Source organism: Salmo salar, chromosome 08 (assembly GCF_965601325.2).
Source record: "Salmo salar chromosome 08, fSalSal1, whole genome shotgun sequence".
NCBI classification, from domain to species: Eukaryota; Metazoa; Chordata; class Actinopteri; order Salmoniformes; family Salmonidae; genus Salmo; species Salmo salar.
The window spans coordinates 9,901,291-9,918,955 of record NC_138298.1 but is presented as its reverse complement, the minus strand read 5'-3'; the positions used below and the strand labels follow the sequence as shown (position 1 = coordinate 9,918,955).

The 17,665-nt window shown below is 39.9% G+C and overlaps 1 long non-coding RNA gene across 1 annotated transcript in view; it reads left to right on the top strand.

Moving 5' to 3' along the window:
* The first annotated feature begins 510 nt into the window (after positions 1-510).
* Positions 511-17,665, top strand: part of LOC145881512 (uncharacterized) — a 71,417-nt gene continuing 54,262 nt past the window's right edge. The window contains exons 1-2 of the long non-coding RNA XR_014393050.1: positions 511-821; positions 13,042-13,101. This is a non-coding gene — a long non-coding RNA (uncharacterized LOC145881512). The remainder of the gene's footprint in view (positions 822-13,041; positions 13,102-17,665) is intronic.

The following is a 17,665-nucleotide window of genomic DNA, read 5'->3' as shown; positions in this document are numbered from 1 at the left end:
CTGTTTTCATGTCCAGAGGCTTCTCTTGTTTTGGAACGCTCTATGTATGTTATTATTAAACTCACCTCCTGACTCCCTGAGTTGTCGTTACAGAATACTGCCTCAGAAATTAAGGAAGCAGCAGATGATTACACCTTCTTCCTACCTTTTTTTTAAAGGTATCTGTGACCAAAATATGCCTATCTGTGTTCCCACTCATGTGAAATCCATTGATTCAGGCCTTAATAATTTATTTCAATTGACTGATTTCCCTATATGAACTGGAACTCAATAAATTCTTTGAAATTCTTGCATGTTGTGTTTATATTTTTGTTCAGTGGAATGCATTGTGGTCTGTTCGTCTACATGAAGACATTTATCCATGTGTTTCTGAGAAAGCAATTATCTGTGAGTTGTGGTATAACCTGTATGACAAATCATTTTGACCCTCTTTTACAATCAGACAATGAACAAAAACAACAGATAGGCGGATAGCATTGATGATGTCTTTACACAGTGGGGTAGGGTAGATGGATTTGCCGGGGTGGAGGAATGTTTAGAAAGGTTATGACCTAGAAAGAGTGCCTAACAACACAAAAGGGGTGACATTGAGGCCACCCAACCAGTTGATCAGCAATTGCCATATTAAGGCTGTAAATATGGTCTGAGATTCATATTGAACATATGTGCGTTCTCCTGTCGTACTGGCATTACTGATCGTGAGGTGATAGAGAGAGAAGACGCTATACTTTTGGACCTGTATACCTGGTTTACCATCACCTTGTGCCCCTTTGGGAGTACAATTTCAAGTGGACTTCATTTATTTATTTCAAGAAGTTCAGGTGAGTGGAAATTGGCGTGCAAGATACTGAATTTTGTTTAAGCAAGGATTTTCAGATGATTTTGATTTTATAGTATTACTTTGTAACGTTATCATTATCCAATTGTCATGACAGTATGTGCATTTCACCATTTTAAACAATAGTTTTTGCATGTGCAAACTTTAAACACACATCTGAACTTCAAAAATAGCAGTTCCACATTTAAAATCCATCAAAACAAATGAGTGAAAAAACTAAATTCTTAATATCAAGTTATTTAATCACTTTGCCATCAAAATAGGTATTTCACAGAATTTCATTTGAAATGACAAAACAATAAACAATAGACTCAAACATCGAAATTCCTCACAAAATCACTGGGTGTTAATTCACCAATCCAATAATTTCACATGAAATGATCTTGCCACCAAGTAGACCTGAGCCCCTAATATCATTCATGTATATCTGCCAAATCAATCAACAAGGTTATCAAGTCAGTTCAAGAAAGGACATCAGACATAGCAGGACTCTTTCATTATACAGTGCATTCAGAAAGTAGTCATACCCCTTGACTTTTTTCACATTTTGTTGTGCTACATCCATCTACACACAATACCCCATAATGACAAAATGAAAACATGTTTTTAGAAATGTTTGCTAATTTACTGAAAAGGAAATACAAATATCGGTCATTGACCGAAGTATTCACACTCCTGAGTCAATACATGTTGGAATCATATTTGGCAGCGATTACAGCTGTGAGTCTTTCTGGGTAAGTCTGTACACCTGGAATGTACAATATTTATATATTTATGTAAGTCTTGCCATAGATTTTTCAAGATGATTTAAGTCAAAACTGTAACCAGGCCACTCAGGAACATTCAATTTCGTCTTGGTAAGCAACAAGTGTATATTTCGCCTTGTGTTTTAGGTAATTGTCCTGCTGAAAGGTGAATTTGCCACCCTGGGTCTGTTGGAAACCAGACTGCACAAGGTTTTCTTCTAGGATTTTTTTCTGTGCTTAGCTGTATTCCATTTTTTTTAATCCTAAAAACTCCCTAGTCCTTGCCGATGACAAGCGTACCCATAACATGATGCAGCCACCACCATCCTTGAAAATATGAAGTGTCACTCAGTGATGTGTTGGATTTGCAACAAACATAACGCTTTGTATGCAGGACATAAAGTTAATTAATTTCCCACATGTTTTGCAGTTTTACTTTAGTGCCTTATTGCAAACAGGATGCATGTTTTGTAATATTATGTACAGGCTTCCTCGTTTTCCCTCCATTCATTTAGGTTAGTATTATGGAGTTACTACAATGTTGTTGATCCATCCTCAGTTTTCTCCTATCACTGCCATTACACACTGTAACTGTTTTAAAGTCACCTTTGGCCTCATGGTGAAAACCCTGAGCAGTTTCATTCCTCTCCGGCAACTGAGTTAGGAAGGACGCCTATATCTTTGTAGTGACTGTGTGTATTGATACACCATCCAAAGTGGAATTAATAACTTCACCATGTCAAGGCCACATTTGTATTTAACATTTTAGGACCCCTTTAGGTTTAAAACAAACATATTTAGAAAGTATTTGATAAAATATTGAATTTGACCTTTACTACTGTAGCCCATTGAATCGCTTTAAATAACACATTCATAAATGGCAAAAAAGACAAGGTAAGGTTTTGAAGTGTCTGTCCTACATCTAGGAGAAATAAGAAAGCTCAGGGAATATATATTTTTTGACCTATTTTTAACCCTTTATATTTGTTGTCACAAAACTACCTCCATACTTACATTTGTTTGTATGGGTTACCTTCAGATGAATTCCATGACACTTGTTGGGGTTGTAGAGTGGTCATATTAGTTTGCAGGCCAAACCGTTCAGACACTACAGACGTTTTCGTGGGAAAACCAATTTTTGCGATGTCTCATGGTCTGACGAACACCGCTGTAGCTCAGCCACCTTCCACCTCAAATGTGGAATCCGACAATACCGGATGTGATTTCTCTAGTTTAAACTGACAGACTTTGATGGGGATTTTTTTTTACGTTACTTAGATTGACACATTCAATAGACTCTTAAGGATTTTAAATGACTTTTTATTAAATGTTTTCATTTACCAATACAGTAGGTGCCCTCCCTGGTCTTTGTGATTGAATCTTATTTTGAAATTCACTGCTCGACTGAGGTACCTTACAGATAAGTGTGTATGGGGTACAGAGATGAAGTAGTCATTCAAAAATGATGTATACACTATTATTGCACACAGTAAATCCATGCATTTATTATGTAACTTGATAAGCAAATGTTTACTCCTGAACTTATTTAGGCTTGCCATAACAAAAGGGTTGAATATTTATTGACTCAAGACATTTCAGCTTTTCATTTTTTATGAATTTGTAAAAATGTCTAAAAACATAATTCCACTTTGACATTATGGGGTAGTGTGTAGGCCATTGTAACAAAATAACAATTCTAGGCTGTAATTCAGGCTGTAACAGAATATTTGTCACGGTTGTCGTAGGAAGGAGCGGACCAAAGTGCAGCGTGTGTCGTTCCACATTTTATTTTCACTGTGAAACTATGCAATACATACAAATAAACTGAATAACAAAAACAACAAACTGTGACGCAGAGTTGAAACATACACTAACTCAAAGACAATCTCCCACAAACCCAGGAGGAAAAAACACCTACTTAAGTATGATCTCTAATTAGAGACAACGATGACCAGCTGCCTCTTATTGGAGATCATCCCAAACAAAACCCAACATAGAAATACAAAACTAGAACATGACAACATAGGAAAAACTAAACTAGAAAACCCTCCTGTCACGCCCTGACCTACTCTACCATAGAAAATAACAGCTTTCTGTGGTCAGGACGTGACAATATTTTTGGTAATAAGTCAAGGGATGTGAATACTTTCTAAAGCCACTGTATGTCTGATAGCAAAGTATAAGCGAAAGAAACAACAAATTCCATCACCATGAATCTTGATAAATGTTTTTATTGTTCTTTGAAGGCTGAGGAAGTTTATTGACAACACCTATACCATCAGCCTGGAACTTTCTGAGAAATCATCAGAATGAGGTTGGCTCTGGAAGCTATGGCTACTGTTATGGTCAGTCTTTTTACCCCCTATCGAAGATAACTTTAGGATTTGGGAAGTATACACTGATCCTAGATCTGGCCGATGGGTAACTACCCATAGCAATGCAAACATACCAACAATAGTGTGGAAAAGGGGGTGGCCATCTCAAAAACGCTAAAAACAAGAACTACACACCTGCTTGACAAACAAAATCCTGAGCAAGGAAAATTTGAATGCGAGAATATCAACTTGCACAGAAATGTGCAAACAATATGCAACTGCTCCTTCACTCTTTAAAGAAGTCACAATGGCAGAGAATTGCAGTCGGGGCTCCCTGTACCAGAGAATCAGAGCATAAACAAAGTATCAAGTTATGTCTCTTGAGAATTTACTGTCAACTTCCGACTCCACTTCCTGATAGCTAAACAACAACAGCTTCTAAGTACATTTTATTTCTCCCCATGGCGATTACCGGGCATCTATCTGTTGTAGCCTACAAACTTTGACATGATCTAGAAGGAAGAGCTAGGGCTGTCATGAAATTTTGTCAGCCGGTTATTGTCATGCAAAATGTTGCCGGTCTCACAGTAATTGACCGTTAATTAACATAAACATGTATACCATTTCCAGGCCTCCACGCATAAAAGCCACATATACTTTTAAAAATGTATTTCAGAAGAACAGAATGAGTTGGCCTACTGTATGTTATTAGCAGACTTCTTATAAGTCCCGTGCCATTATTTTATATAATTGGATTTTATAATAAGGAGAAGTATAGTTGAACTTCGCTGAATAAAATAGAAAACATATTTTTCACATTCCCAAGACAGTGCACATATGAAGTGGCTATGTTGAACGTAAAAGTGATCATTTGAAATAGGTCCTAAACACTAGATTTAGAGTTATTTGGCAACTTTAGTTGTGAATGATACAAACCTTAGAATACCTTAGAAATCAAGATATAATGATCTGCATGAGGCAACTGAGAAAGTAGCAAAAAAAACCTTGCCTTCTGTCCTTTGCCTCAGGCTGTTCTCTCTTCAAGTGAACATATTTTCGCTCATTAGACGATTCTCAATTTAATCTTGTCTTTACTAATATGTAAAATTAGTTTTGATTTAGAATGGCCCATTGTGAAATGGGCAGGCGCAGTAGAAAAAAATACATAATCTAAATGCGCTTGAATAGCAAATGTGTCAAATAGGCTTGTCCGGTAATTTCACTGCATGCATCAACCACTGTTTGCGAAGCATGCAGCCTCTCGCTGCGTGACAGGAAATATTCCGCCCAAACTCTGTATGCTATTGGCTCTCCAACCCCATTCCTACAGCTAGTGCTTAATTTAGGAAACCAAGTGAAATCTGTTAGGGAACATCGATAGTAACATGTTTTCACAACAAAACATATTTCATTCAACTTTTGACAGCCCCTCTCTTTGCACACTTGAGAAAATAATGAAGGAGAGAGAGGAGGAGATGGAAATGCACAGTGGTGAGATATTCTGTAGATAAAGGTAATGTGTCAGCCTATTAATTATGAAAATATGAAAAATGCCCTATTACTAGGCTATTCAAAATCAAATACAAATTCACTATAGTTGTAGGCTAACTTTTTTTGCTGTGCATAATATGCGGGTAGGCTATGTATTGTGTAATGGCAGAATCATTATTTTATTTCAGGTTTCCTTTCGGGCTTGGGCTCATATAGTATATAGGGAACTTATTGCTTCAAATGGATCAATCACAGTAAAGTGAGTTTTAAAAGCACATACTGTTTGATATAATTTTGATTGCATTTGCATTGACGTGAGAGTGGTTAGAGGGACAATAATTCCCTTAGTCCCAGGACATTAGCGACCTAATGATCGTTAGCAAGTCCAGAGTGCATAAGAGGAAATTACCGTGACTCAACGTTCATGTTTATCTTTACTGCGGTCATGATTCATGACTGCCAGTGTGTTCGTAATACAGTCACTGTAACAGCCCTAGGCAGAGCCCAGTCTCAGGCCCCAGCCCATGTTTATTTAACACAATCATGGCTACTGAACAAAGAGCTGTTCAGAGCCAACTCTTTCAGGTGAACGAAGCTGAATGAAAAGCCTAACTGAAAAAACTTCACATTCCCTTCCTTGGTAAAGGTATTTGCATCACCATATAGAACAGGGATGGGCCATTTGCAGTTCAGAAAAAGAGCAGCTGTTTTAAGATTAATGTCCATTATCATTTCTACATATTTTTACATCCGTTTTTACACTTTCAAGTTAGGGATTTATGATGTGTAGATTCTGGGCCAGTACATATATCTGATATTTTCTTTGCAATATCGACCAATACCGATATTCGTTTTTTATCATTTTATAAACATTTTAACCGTTATAGCATAGATACAAACTGCAACCAAGTTGCTATCTTCTAGTGATGTGTAGTTTGTGAACGATTCATTATTTTTTAACTACTATTTTTACTGACTCGAGAGTCATGATACATTTTTCTGAGTGATTCGTTCATTTTAGTCATTCATTTGACCTGCTGGCCGCAATTAATTCTACAGCAGGATTAATACGGCTCCTCCGGTTACTCCTGTCTATCACTGTCTATCATATATGTGTGTAGGCAAAATAGACCAAGCTGCTGGGAGCATAGAGAAGAAAAATAATTAATGCAGAGAAGGTGCAATAATTCATGTAATTAATTGATTATCCTTGGTGTCCACATCACCAACAAACTACCATTGTCCAAACACACCAAGAAGGTCGTGAAGAGGGCACTACAAAGCCTATTCCCCCTCAGGAGACTGAAACGATTGGCATGGGTCCTCAGATCCTCAAAAAGTTCTACAGCTGCACCATCGAGAGCATCCTGCCTGGTTGCATCACTGCCTGGTATGGCAACTGCTCTGCCTTCGACCGCAAGGCACTACAGAAGGTAGTGCGTACAGCCCAGTACATCACTGGGGCCAAGCTTCCTGCCATCCAGGACCTCTATATCAGGTGGTGTCAGAGGAAGGCCCTAAAAATGGTAAAAGACTCCAGCCCCTCTAGTCAGACTGTTCTCTCTGCTATCGCACGGCAAGCGGTACTGGAGTTCCAAGTCTAGGCCCAAAAGGCTCACTAACAGCTTCTACCCCCAAGCCAAAAGACTCCTGAACAGCTAATCAAATGGCTAGCCAGACTATTTGCAGGCCACTGTGTTCTTGGGGACCTTCAATGCGGCAAAAATGTTTTGGTAGCCTTCCCCAGATCTGTGCCTCTACACAATCCTGTCTCGTAGCTCACGGACATTTCCTTCGACCTCATGGCTTGGTTTTTGCTCTGACATGCACTGTCAACTGTGGAATGTTATATAGACGGGTGTGTGCCTTTCCAAATCATGTCCAATTAATTGAATTTACCACAGGTGGACTCCAAGTAGTAGAAACTTCTCAAGGATGATCAACGGAAACCAGATGCACCTGAGCTCAATTTCGAGTCTCATCGTAAAGGTTAATTATGGGGTATTTTGTGTAGATTGATTGATTAGGAAAACAGTAATTTAATACATTTTAGAATAAGGCTGTAACGTAACAAAATGTGGAAAAAGTCAAGGGGTCTGAATACTTTCCGAATGCACTGCCCCAATTGTTCAAAATCCAGAGCCAAATTCAGAGGAAGAGAACAGAAACCAATTGTTTGTCACAACCACTTTAAATGTGCAAATCGGAGATTACTCACAAGCAGAGGAAGAACTCAAGTGGAGGAGAAAGGCAAGATAATAGATGTAATGTATTATTAAAGAAAATTATGCCAAGTTCACGAGTCCCCTGATGATGTGACGCCCCAGCTAACAACACATTTTCCCACAACATAAAAAGAATGTTCCCTTAAGAGTGCCATTAGGTCATTTCCTAAAATGTTCATAGGAATGCTCCCGTGATGTGCAAGGAATGTTTCCAAGAGACATTACATTACATTTACATTACATTTAAGTCATTTAGCAGAATGATTTATACTTTCTGTATAGCTGTCTACTGTTAGCGGGGCATATTGATCCATTTTAATGATACTCCTGAATCAATATGATCAAAAGATTTTCTTGAGTGTACTTTTAATAGAGCTGAGATTTACTTCAATGTGTAATTACTTACACCTATCAAGTTGTTTCAGATCTGCACAAGTGCCTAGGGAGAGGTTAGGGTTTATTCTGTACAGGGTCTAACATACTGGCCCAATAAGCACATGCCCTAGAGATATCCCTTATTGAGACAGTGGTTTGGGGATTTCTCATAGGCGCTGGGTGTTAATATATCTTAATGTCATTCTTGTCATTTTGAATAGTGTTTATCAAACATTTTGATTTTTTATTAGAACATTTCATTACACTTTGAAATATTATTTATGCATCTTTATAATGAGTATAGATTTAGCTTCTTTCACACATTTCTGGAACTTTGTACACAGCCTCCAGATGTGTTTCTGGACAAAGAGATCAATACTGCCATTGCAGAGTTTGCATTTGACTAAAATGCTTTTCTCTTTCTCCTCAATTAACTTAACATCATGGGAGCATTTCCACAAGGAAAATGTTAAGCGGGGTAACAAAACAGCTGCCATCTTTCTTAGATTTTTGGCTTTACGATAGCCTATTGGAAACGAGTTAGCCAACGTCATGAATTTTGGGCTCCCGAGTGGCGCAATGGTCTAAGGCACTGCATCTCAGTGCTAGAGGTGTCACTACAGACCCTGGTTTGTTTCCAGGCTGTATCACAACCGGTGGTGATTTGGAGTCCTATAGGGCGCCGCAAAAGTGGCCCAGCGTCGTCCAGGTTAGGGTTTGGCCGGAGTAGGCTGTCATTGTAAATAAGAATTTGTTCTTAACTGACTTGCCTAGTTAAATAAAGGTAAAATTAGCATGAGACAAGGCTTAAAAGCACTGTGTGTGTGTGTGTGTGTGTGTGTGCGTCCCTAACCTTGCTAACAGACAAAAAGAGCGGTGAATGGATTAGTCGTTCACCAATCAGGACCTTGATGGGCTTGACAACAGTAACAAGGGCTGATGTGTAATGATAGTTTCTTTGGGACCATCAGGCGACGTCCTGACAACTGACACACAGAAATGTTCTTGCAAAGTCCCATGAAACGTGTCTAGAACATTAATATCTTATATTCTGAGAACATTGCAACCACATTCTACATAAGTTCTACTTGACATTAAGGGAATGTTCTCCTAACTGTAACACCAAGACATGCTAAAAAGGTTATCAGAAGGTTTTTGCTAACATAGATAGAATGTCCCTTAACTAACGGAGATTTAGAAACTCAAACAATACGGGTAACATTACAAAAACATTCTCTTACCCTAGAATTGTTAGCTGGGATGTCCGCCCCTGGGCACAGGCTACTCTGGCAAATTTTAATCATGTGACTATCAAATCGTGCAGTACTTACATGACCATTGAGAAGAAAAATAGCACTTGCTATTTGTGGTTAAAAAGCAGATCGTTTTTTCCTCAACGAAATATGGCACAGCTCCTTAATTGGGGTGGATGGGCTCATAGAAATGGCTGGAATAGAATAAATGGAATGGTATCGCACATACAAAACAAATGATTTCCATGTGTTTGATACCATTCCATTCCAGCCGTTACTATGAGCCAGCCTCCCCCCAGCAGCCTCCTGTTGTGTAGACTGCGACCTGCTTGCGCTACTACTGCAATATCCTTAACTACAACAGACAGAGAAGGTTGTAGCCTACATCCTAAATTAGGATGTATATTTTTGGAATGTTAGTCAATATCGCCCCAGTGTTTATATTTAAGCTGTTCAGAAACATGAGTCAGAGATGTAGGCCCAATTAGAGTGTGTAAAGTAACATATGCACAAAAGGTGAGTCAGTTCTTTAGCTCTGAGGAAGAGGCATCCAGGGGGCGGGACAAGGCATTTACGTTCGGTCGCGCAGCCTCTTCAAAGAGCAGCACACAACTTCCCACATTCATTTTAAATGTCTAAAACAAGGCACAATGTTGAAGAAAAGTTTCAAATTAAATCACATAGCGAGGTTACAATGAGGTTTACTGTATTTCTGCACCTTGCGCACTATGAATATTGTATTTTATTAACAGAGAACCAACAATCAAGGATTGTGCGTAATTCTGAAATGATGATAAGGGTTTACTTGTATCTTCAACAAGGATCAAGCTAAACTGGATTAACCATTTCAAACATCAGCAATCTCCAAAAGTATTACTGGTCTCATGCAGGGATCTAAATGGGTACGCATGGACAATTCATAATAGATTTTGTCCACTAAACTCTTAGAAAAAAAAGGTGGTATCTGGAACGTAAAATGGTTCTTCGGTTGTCTCCATAGAAGAACCCTTTTTGATTCCAGGTAGAACCCTTTTGAGTTCATTGAAGAACCCTTTAGATAGAGGGTTCTACATGGAACCAAAATTTGTTCTACATGAAACCAAAGAGGGTTCTATCTAGAACCAAAAAAGGTTATCCTATGGGGACAGCCGAAGAACCCTTTTCGAACCATTTTTTCTTAGAGTGTTGAAATTATGGAACATAATGATTGAGCTTTCTGTGTTACAATAAATGCATATTTCCCTTCAAAGTGGTAATTAGCAGTTGAAACAATAACAAAGAAATTCCCCGCCCCTGTTTAGGTGAAATGCTTAGGGAAGGGGCTGGAGAAATGTAACCACTCTCAAATTCATAGACAGAGCTATGGAATGAACATCCATGTTATTAAAAGTATGGTTTTGACCATGTTTTGAGGCTATATAGTGTTTGTTTGCATTTAACATGCATTTAACATTATAAAAGTGGCGTTATTTAAAGTGACTAATGATAGGCATAGGCAAGATGCAGTAGATGGTATAGAACAGTATATACATATGAGATGTTTAACAAACAGTCTGATGGCCTTGAGATAGAAGCTGTTTTTCAGTCTCTCAGTCCCAGCTTTGATGCACCTGTACTGACCTCGCCTTCGGGATGATAGTGGGGTGAACAGGCAGTGGCTCGGGTGGTTGTTGTCCTTGATGATCTTTTTGTCCTTCCTGTGACATCGGGTGCTGTTGGTGTCCTGGAGGGCAGGTAGTTTTCCCCCCGGTGATGCGTTGTGCAGACCATACTACCCTCTGGAGAGAGAGCCTTGTGGTTGAGGGCGGTGCAGTTGCCGTACCAGGCGGTGATACAGCCTGACAGGATGCTCTCGATTGTGCACCTGTAAAAGTTTGTGAGTATTTTAGGTGACAAGCCAAATTTCTTCAGCCTCCTGGAGGTTGAAGAGGCGCTATTGCGCCTTCTTCACCACGCAGTCTGCATGGGTAGACCATTTCAGTTTGTCCGTGATGTGTACGCCGAGGAACTTAAAACTTTCCACCTTCTCCACTACTGTCCCATCAATGTGGATGGGGGGGTGCTCCCTCTGCTGTTTCCTGAAGTCCACATTCAGCTCCTTTGTTTTGTTGATGTTGAGTGAGAGGTTATTTTCCTGACATCACACTCCGAGGGCCATCACCTCCTCCCTGTAGGCTGTCTCATCGTTGTTGGTAATCAAGCCTACCACTGTAGTGTCGTCTGCAAACTTGATGATTGAGTTGGAAGCGTGCATGGCCACACAGTCATGGGTGAACAGGGAGTACAGGAGAGGGCTGAGAACGCACCCTTGTGGGGCCCCAGTGTTGAGGATCAGTGGGGTGGAGATGTTGTTTTCTACCTTCACCACCTGAGGGCGGCCTGTCAGAGAGTCCAGGACCCAGTTGCACAGGGTGGGGTCGAGACCCAGGGCCTCAAGCTTAATGACGAGTTTGGAGGGTACTATGGTATTAAATGCTGAGCTGTAGTCAATGAACAGCATTCTTACATAGGTATTCCTCTTGTCCAGATGGGACAGGGCAGTGTGCAGTGTGATGGTGATTGCATCGTCAGTGGACCTATTGGGGCGGTAAGCAAATTTGAGTGGGTCTAGGGTGTCAGGTAGGGTGGAGGTGATATGCTCCTTGACCAGTCACTCAAAGCACTTCATGATGACGGAAGTGAGTGCAATGGGGCGATAGTCATTTAGTTCAGTTACCTTAGCTTTCTTGGGAACAGGAACAATGAATTGAAGCATGTGAGGACAACAGACTGGGATAGGGATTGATTGAATATATGCGTAAACACACCAGCCAGCTGGTCTGCGAATGCAAAGAAGTTGTTAATTTGTCTGGGAGCAAGTTGTCGATGTCCGCGACGGGGCTGGTTTTCTTTTTGTAATTCATGATTGACTGTAGACCCTGCCACATACGTCTCGTGTTTGAGCCGTTGAATTGCGACTCTACTTCGTCTCTATACTGACGCTTTGGTTGTTTGATTGCCTTGCGGAGGGAATAGCTGCACTGTTTGTATTCGGTCATTTGCGCGAATGCTGCCATCAATCCAAGGTTTCTGGTTAGGAAATGTTTTAATAGTCACCTAGACGTTGAACTGACGTCTGTGCCCAGTGGGTACAAGTGACAATGTGATTTTATGAATGTGAAATCATATGGTTTTTCTGTAAGGGTAAACATTTTGCAATGGCCATCTCCGTCTCAGGACTTGAACCCCATTGAAAACCTATGGTTTGAATTAAAAATGGCAGTCCATAAGCGTAGGCGAAGTATATCAAGGATCTGGAAAGATTCTGTATGGAGGAATGGTCTATGATCCCTCCCAATGTGTTCTCCAATTTCATAAATCATTTCGAAAAAGGCTCAGTGCCATTATCCTCGCAAGGGGAGGGTGTCGGAGTATTGAACACCAGGGTGCTAATAATATTGACCCCTATCTTTTTACTTCTAAAAAAATAATATATATATATATATATATATATATATATATATCTGAGCAATTGTAGTAGTATTAATATTATATAATAACAAAAGAGCATGAGAGTATTTCTATTATTTATCTAATACAGTATTTTATGCTCATCTTTATCAAGGGTGCAAATAATTTCCATCATGACTGTATGTGAGATATGGAACGAAACATTTGATATCTCAGGGTATCGTGTGTAAGTGTAAGTGTGTAAACAGATCCACATGCCAAAATGTACATATTGTGTGCGAGGCAGAATATCAAATTATAGTTATAGTTCCAACGTGTAGAAAACCTGATATCATCTTTCTCTCTTAGGTGGTGGAGATATGGCCAAAATCAAGATGAGATGGAGAGCTACATTGCTATGTCTAACAGGTAAGAAATGAGAACAGAACATGCTCGAAAACTTTGGGATTTAGTTCCATAGTTTAAGAGTAGTGGTGACTGTTGTACCAAGGCAGCTACAGTTGGCTTTAGCACTGCATTAAACTTCTGTGAGATTAATTAGTTCCTCAAATCAAATCAAATTGTATTGGTCACATACATGTGTTTAGCAGATGTTATTGCGGGTGTAGTGAAATGCTTGTGTTTCTAGTTTCGAAAGTGCAGCAATAGCTAACAAGTAATATCTAACAATTTCACAACAAATACCAAATACACACAAATCTAAGTAAAGGAATGGAATATAGAATATATACATATATCGATGAGCAATGTCAGAGCGGCATAGACTAAGATGCAATAGATGTAGAATATATATCTATTGCATCTTAGAATAGTATAGAATACAGTATATACAGTGGCAAGAAAGTTTGTGAACCCTTTGGAATTACCTAGATTTCTGCATAGATTTGTCATAACATTTTATCTGATTTTCATCTAAGTCACAACAATAGACAAACACAGTCTGCTTAAACTAATAACACACAAACAATTATATGTTTTCATGTCTTTATTGAACACACTGTGTAAACATTCACAGTGCAGGGTGGAAAAGGTATGTGAACCCTTAGATGTAATAACTGGTTGACCCTCGTTTTTCCAGCAATAACCTCAAAAATCATTTTCTGTAGTTGCGGATCAGACCTGCATAACGATCAGGAGGAATTTTGGACCATTCCTCTTTACAAAACTGTATCAGTTCAGCTATATTCTTGGGATGTCTGGTGTGAACCGCTCTTTTGAGGTCATGCCATAACATGACCTCATAGGACTGGGCCACTCCAGAAGGCATATTTACTTCTGTTGGAGCCACTTTGTTGTTGATTTACTTCTTTGTTTTTTGTCGTTGTATCACCCAACTTCTGATGAGCTTCAATTGGCGGACAGACAGCCTTACATTCTCCTGCAAAATGTCTTGTTAAACTTTTTTCTGTCGATGATAGCACATTTTTTTTCTGAGGTCTTGGCCGATTTCTTTTGATTATCGCATGATGTCCAGCAAAGAGGCACTGAGTTTGAAAGTAGGCCTTGAAATACATTCACAGGTACACCTCCAATTGACTCAAATTATGTCAATTAGCCTATCAGAAGCTTCTAAAGCCATGACATCATTTTCTGGAATTTTCCAAGCTGTTTAAAGGCACAGTCAACTTAGTGAATGTAAACTTCTGACCCACTGGAATTGTGATACAGTGAATTATAAGTGAAATAATCTGTCTGTAAACAATTGTAAGCACACTATGTTTGTCTATTGTTGTTACTTCGATGAAGATCAGATCAAATGTGATGACCAATTTATGCAGAAATCCAGGTAATTCCAAAGGGTTCACAGAATTTTTCTTACCACTGTACATATGAGATGAGTAATGCAAGATATGTAATCATTATTAAAGTGACTAGTATTCCATTTGTTAAAGTAGCCAATGATTTCAAGCCTGTGTATGTAGGCAGCAGCCTCACTGTGCTAGTGATGGCCATTTAACAGTCTGATGGCCTTGAGATAGAAGCGGTTTTCAGTCTCTCGGTCCCAGCTTTGATGCACCTGTACTGACCTCGCCTCATGGGTGATAGCCGGGTGAACAGGCAGTGGCTCGGGTGGTTGTTGTCGTTGATGATCGTTTTGTCCTTCCTGTGACATCGGGTGCTGTAGGTGTCCTGGAGGGCAGGTAGTTTGATGCCGGTGATGCGTTGGGCAGACTGCACCACCCTCTGGAGAGCCTTGCGGTTGCGGGCAGTGCAGTTGCCATACCAGGCATTGATACAGCCTGACAGGATGCTCTCAATTGTGCATCTGTAAAAGTTTGTGAAAAATTTAGCTGACAAGCCAAATTTCTTCAGCCTCCTGAGGTTGAAGAGGAGCTATTGCGCCTTCTTCACCACACTGTCTGTGTGGGTGGACCATTTATGTTTGTCAGTTATGTGTACGCCAAGGAACTTGAAGTTTTCTACCTTTCTACCTACACTGAGGTCCATCTGCGGTTTCCTGAAGTCCACGATCAGCTCCTTTGTTTTGTTGGCGTTGGGTGAGAGGTTATTTTCCTGGCACCACACTCCTAGGGCCCTCACCTCCTCCCTGTAGGCTGTCTCGTCATTGTTGGTAATCAGGCCGAATACTGTTGTGTCATCTGCAAACTTGATGATTGAGTTGGAGGCGTGCATGGCCACGCAGTCATGGGTGAACAGGGAGTACAGGAGGGGGCTGAGCACTCATCCTTGTGGGGTCCCAGTGTTGAGGATCAGCAAAGTGGAGGTGTTGTTTCACAGCGCTACTGGCAATAAAGTCCAGGACCCAGTTGCACAGGGCAGGGTTCAGGCCCAGGGCCACAAGCTTAATGATGAGCTTCGAGGTAATATGGTGTTCAATGCTGAACTATGGTCAATGAATAGCATTCTTACATTAGCTATTCCTCTTGTCCAGATGGGATAGGGCAGTGTGCAGTGTGATGGTGATTGAATCGTCTGTGGATATATTGGGGCGGTAAGCAAATTGAAGTGGGCCTAGGGCGTCAGATAAGGTAGAGGTAATATGATTCTTGACTAGTCTCAAATTACTTCATGATGACAGAAGTGAGTGCTATGGGGCGATTGTCATTTAGTTCAGTTACCTTATCTTTCTTGGGTACAGGATTCTTTGAGAGGACCAATTTTCAAGGATTGGTTCAGCTTCTTTGACTGCCTGCCCACTCAAGCTTATGAAATGTCATGTGTCAGTTTTGGGGAGCAGATTCAAATTCAGCCAAGGCAGTGTGTGACGCTGTGGTTCTGTGCCAGACTTTGGGCAAAAAGGAAAAGGAGCCTTCAGGTAGGCAGATGTAAAAATTGTACATCTCTTTATTTTAGTATTGGTTGCATTCAAGACAAGGCTGTTTTTAATTTATCTCTGGTTGTCAGTATCAGACGAGCCTTGTCATTTCGGTCATTTTTGTGCTATTAAAACAATTATTCTAATGTCTCAAAGCATGTAAAATTACATAGAGCATCATGAAATATGGTTGTAAAGGTTTTTATGGGAAGTTTGTCTCTTTTCACTGACTGGTTTTTATAACTCTTTCGGTCAAAATAACAAATCTTTCTACTATTTCGTTCATTTGATTTAGTAATGTCCAGAGCACGCAGGACACTCTATGGCAAACAACGAACTAAAAACTAAAAATAATTATTATTCCACAAGCCTGTTGTTCACCATGGAGGAAGACAAGTTTGTGTCATCAATTACGTTTTGTCCATTGTTAACCTTAGCAATGACCAGAAAAGGTATAGAAAGCTTCAGAATGTTGGGAAAACCCTTTCATATTTATTTTGCTTCAAATGAAGATGCTACAGTTTTAGGTTTAAAACATATTTATTATTTAACTGGTTGGATAATTAATCCTTGCTACGACTCTACTAATATACAACTTTGAATTAAAGAATGTCACTTCTGTACTACAAATTTGTAGCTAGCTAGGTGCACATTGCAAGTTGGTGGGTGGGCAGCCAGGCTGGTTGGAACTGGATAGCTAGCTAGCATTAGAGATTGACAAACAAGGCAAAAAGTATTGCAGGCTAGATATCTAGCTAGCTAGCTTCCTTAGATGGGTTGTCAAATGAATGCCTGTACTGGGAAATAGTTAGATAGCTACCTTCCGGCTTTCGATTGCTTGAATGTTGTCATGTTCAACATTCTCAACAGCTTGCGCTTGAGTCACTCACATGGGTGTACAGTCTGTCACAACCGTAAAACATGTTTAGGTTATTCAAACCTGATCGGTTATAGATGACAACCAGCTGGCTAAGGTTTTTTCAATTTCAAACAAAGTGGTGATGTCATTTTCTCAAAAATATTAGTGATTTATGATGAAAAGTGCCACTGCTTCTGCCTTGCCTCAAGCTAACTATAGCTAGCTAGCTATACAGGAAATGCCAGACACTTGACAAAAGTTCCTCTTCTAATTTTATCACCAAATAAAATAGAGATGCTAATTCAATCAATCAAATGTATTTATAAAGTCATATTTACATCAGCAGATGTCACAAAGTGCTATACAGAAACTCAGCCTAAAACCCCAAACAGCAAGCAATTCAGATGTAGAAGCACGGTGGCTAGGAAAAACTCCCTAGAAAGGCTGGAACCTAGGAAGAAACCTAGAGAGGAAACCAGGCTCAGAGGGGTGGCCAGTCCTCTTCTGGATGTGCCGGGTGGAGATTATAACAGTACATGGCCAAGATATTCAAACGTTCATAGATGACCAGCAGGGTCAAAAAATAATAATCAGAGTGGTTGTAGAGGGTGCAACAGGTCAGCACCTCAGGAGTAAATGTCAGTTGGCTTTACAATTATGTTTAGTCATTATTGAATACTACTAGCCAATTACTAGCAGACAGCTTCAACAATGCATGGCTGGCTGTCCAGTCCTGGAATCCAGAAATACAGTGCAGTAGAGAAGAAGCAAGGGAAAACGGTCATGATGTTCCCACCCACACTAGATACGGACTAACCAAACTTGTCTGTGGCACG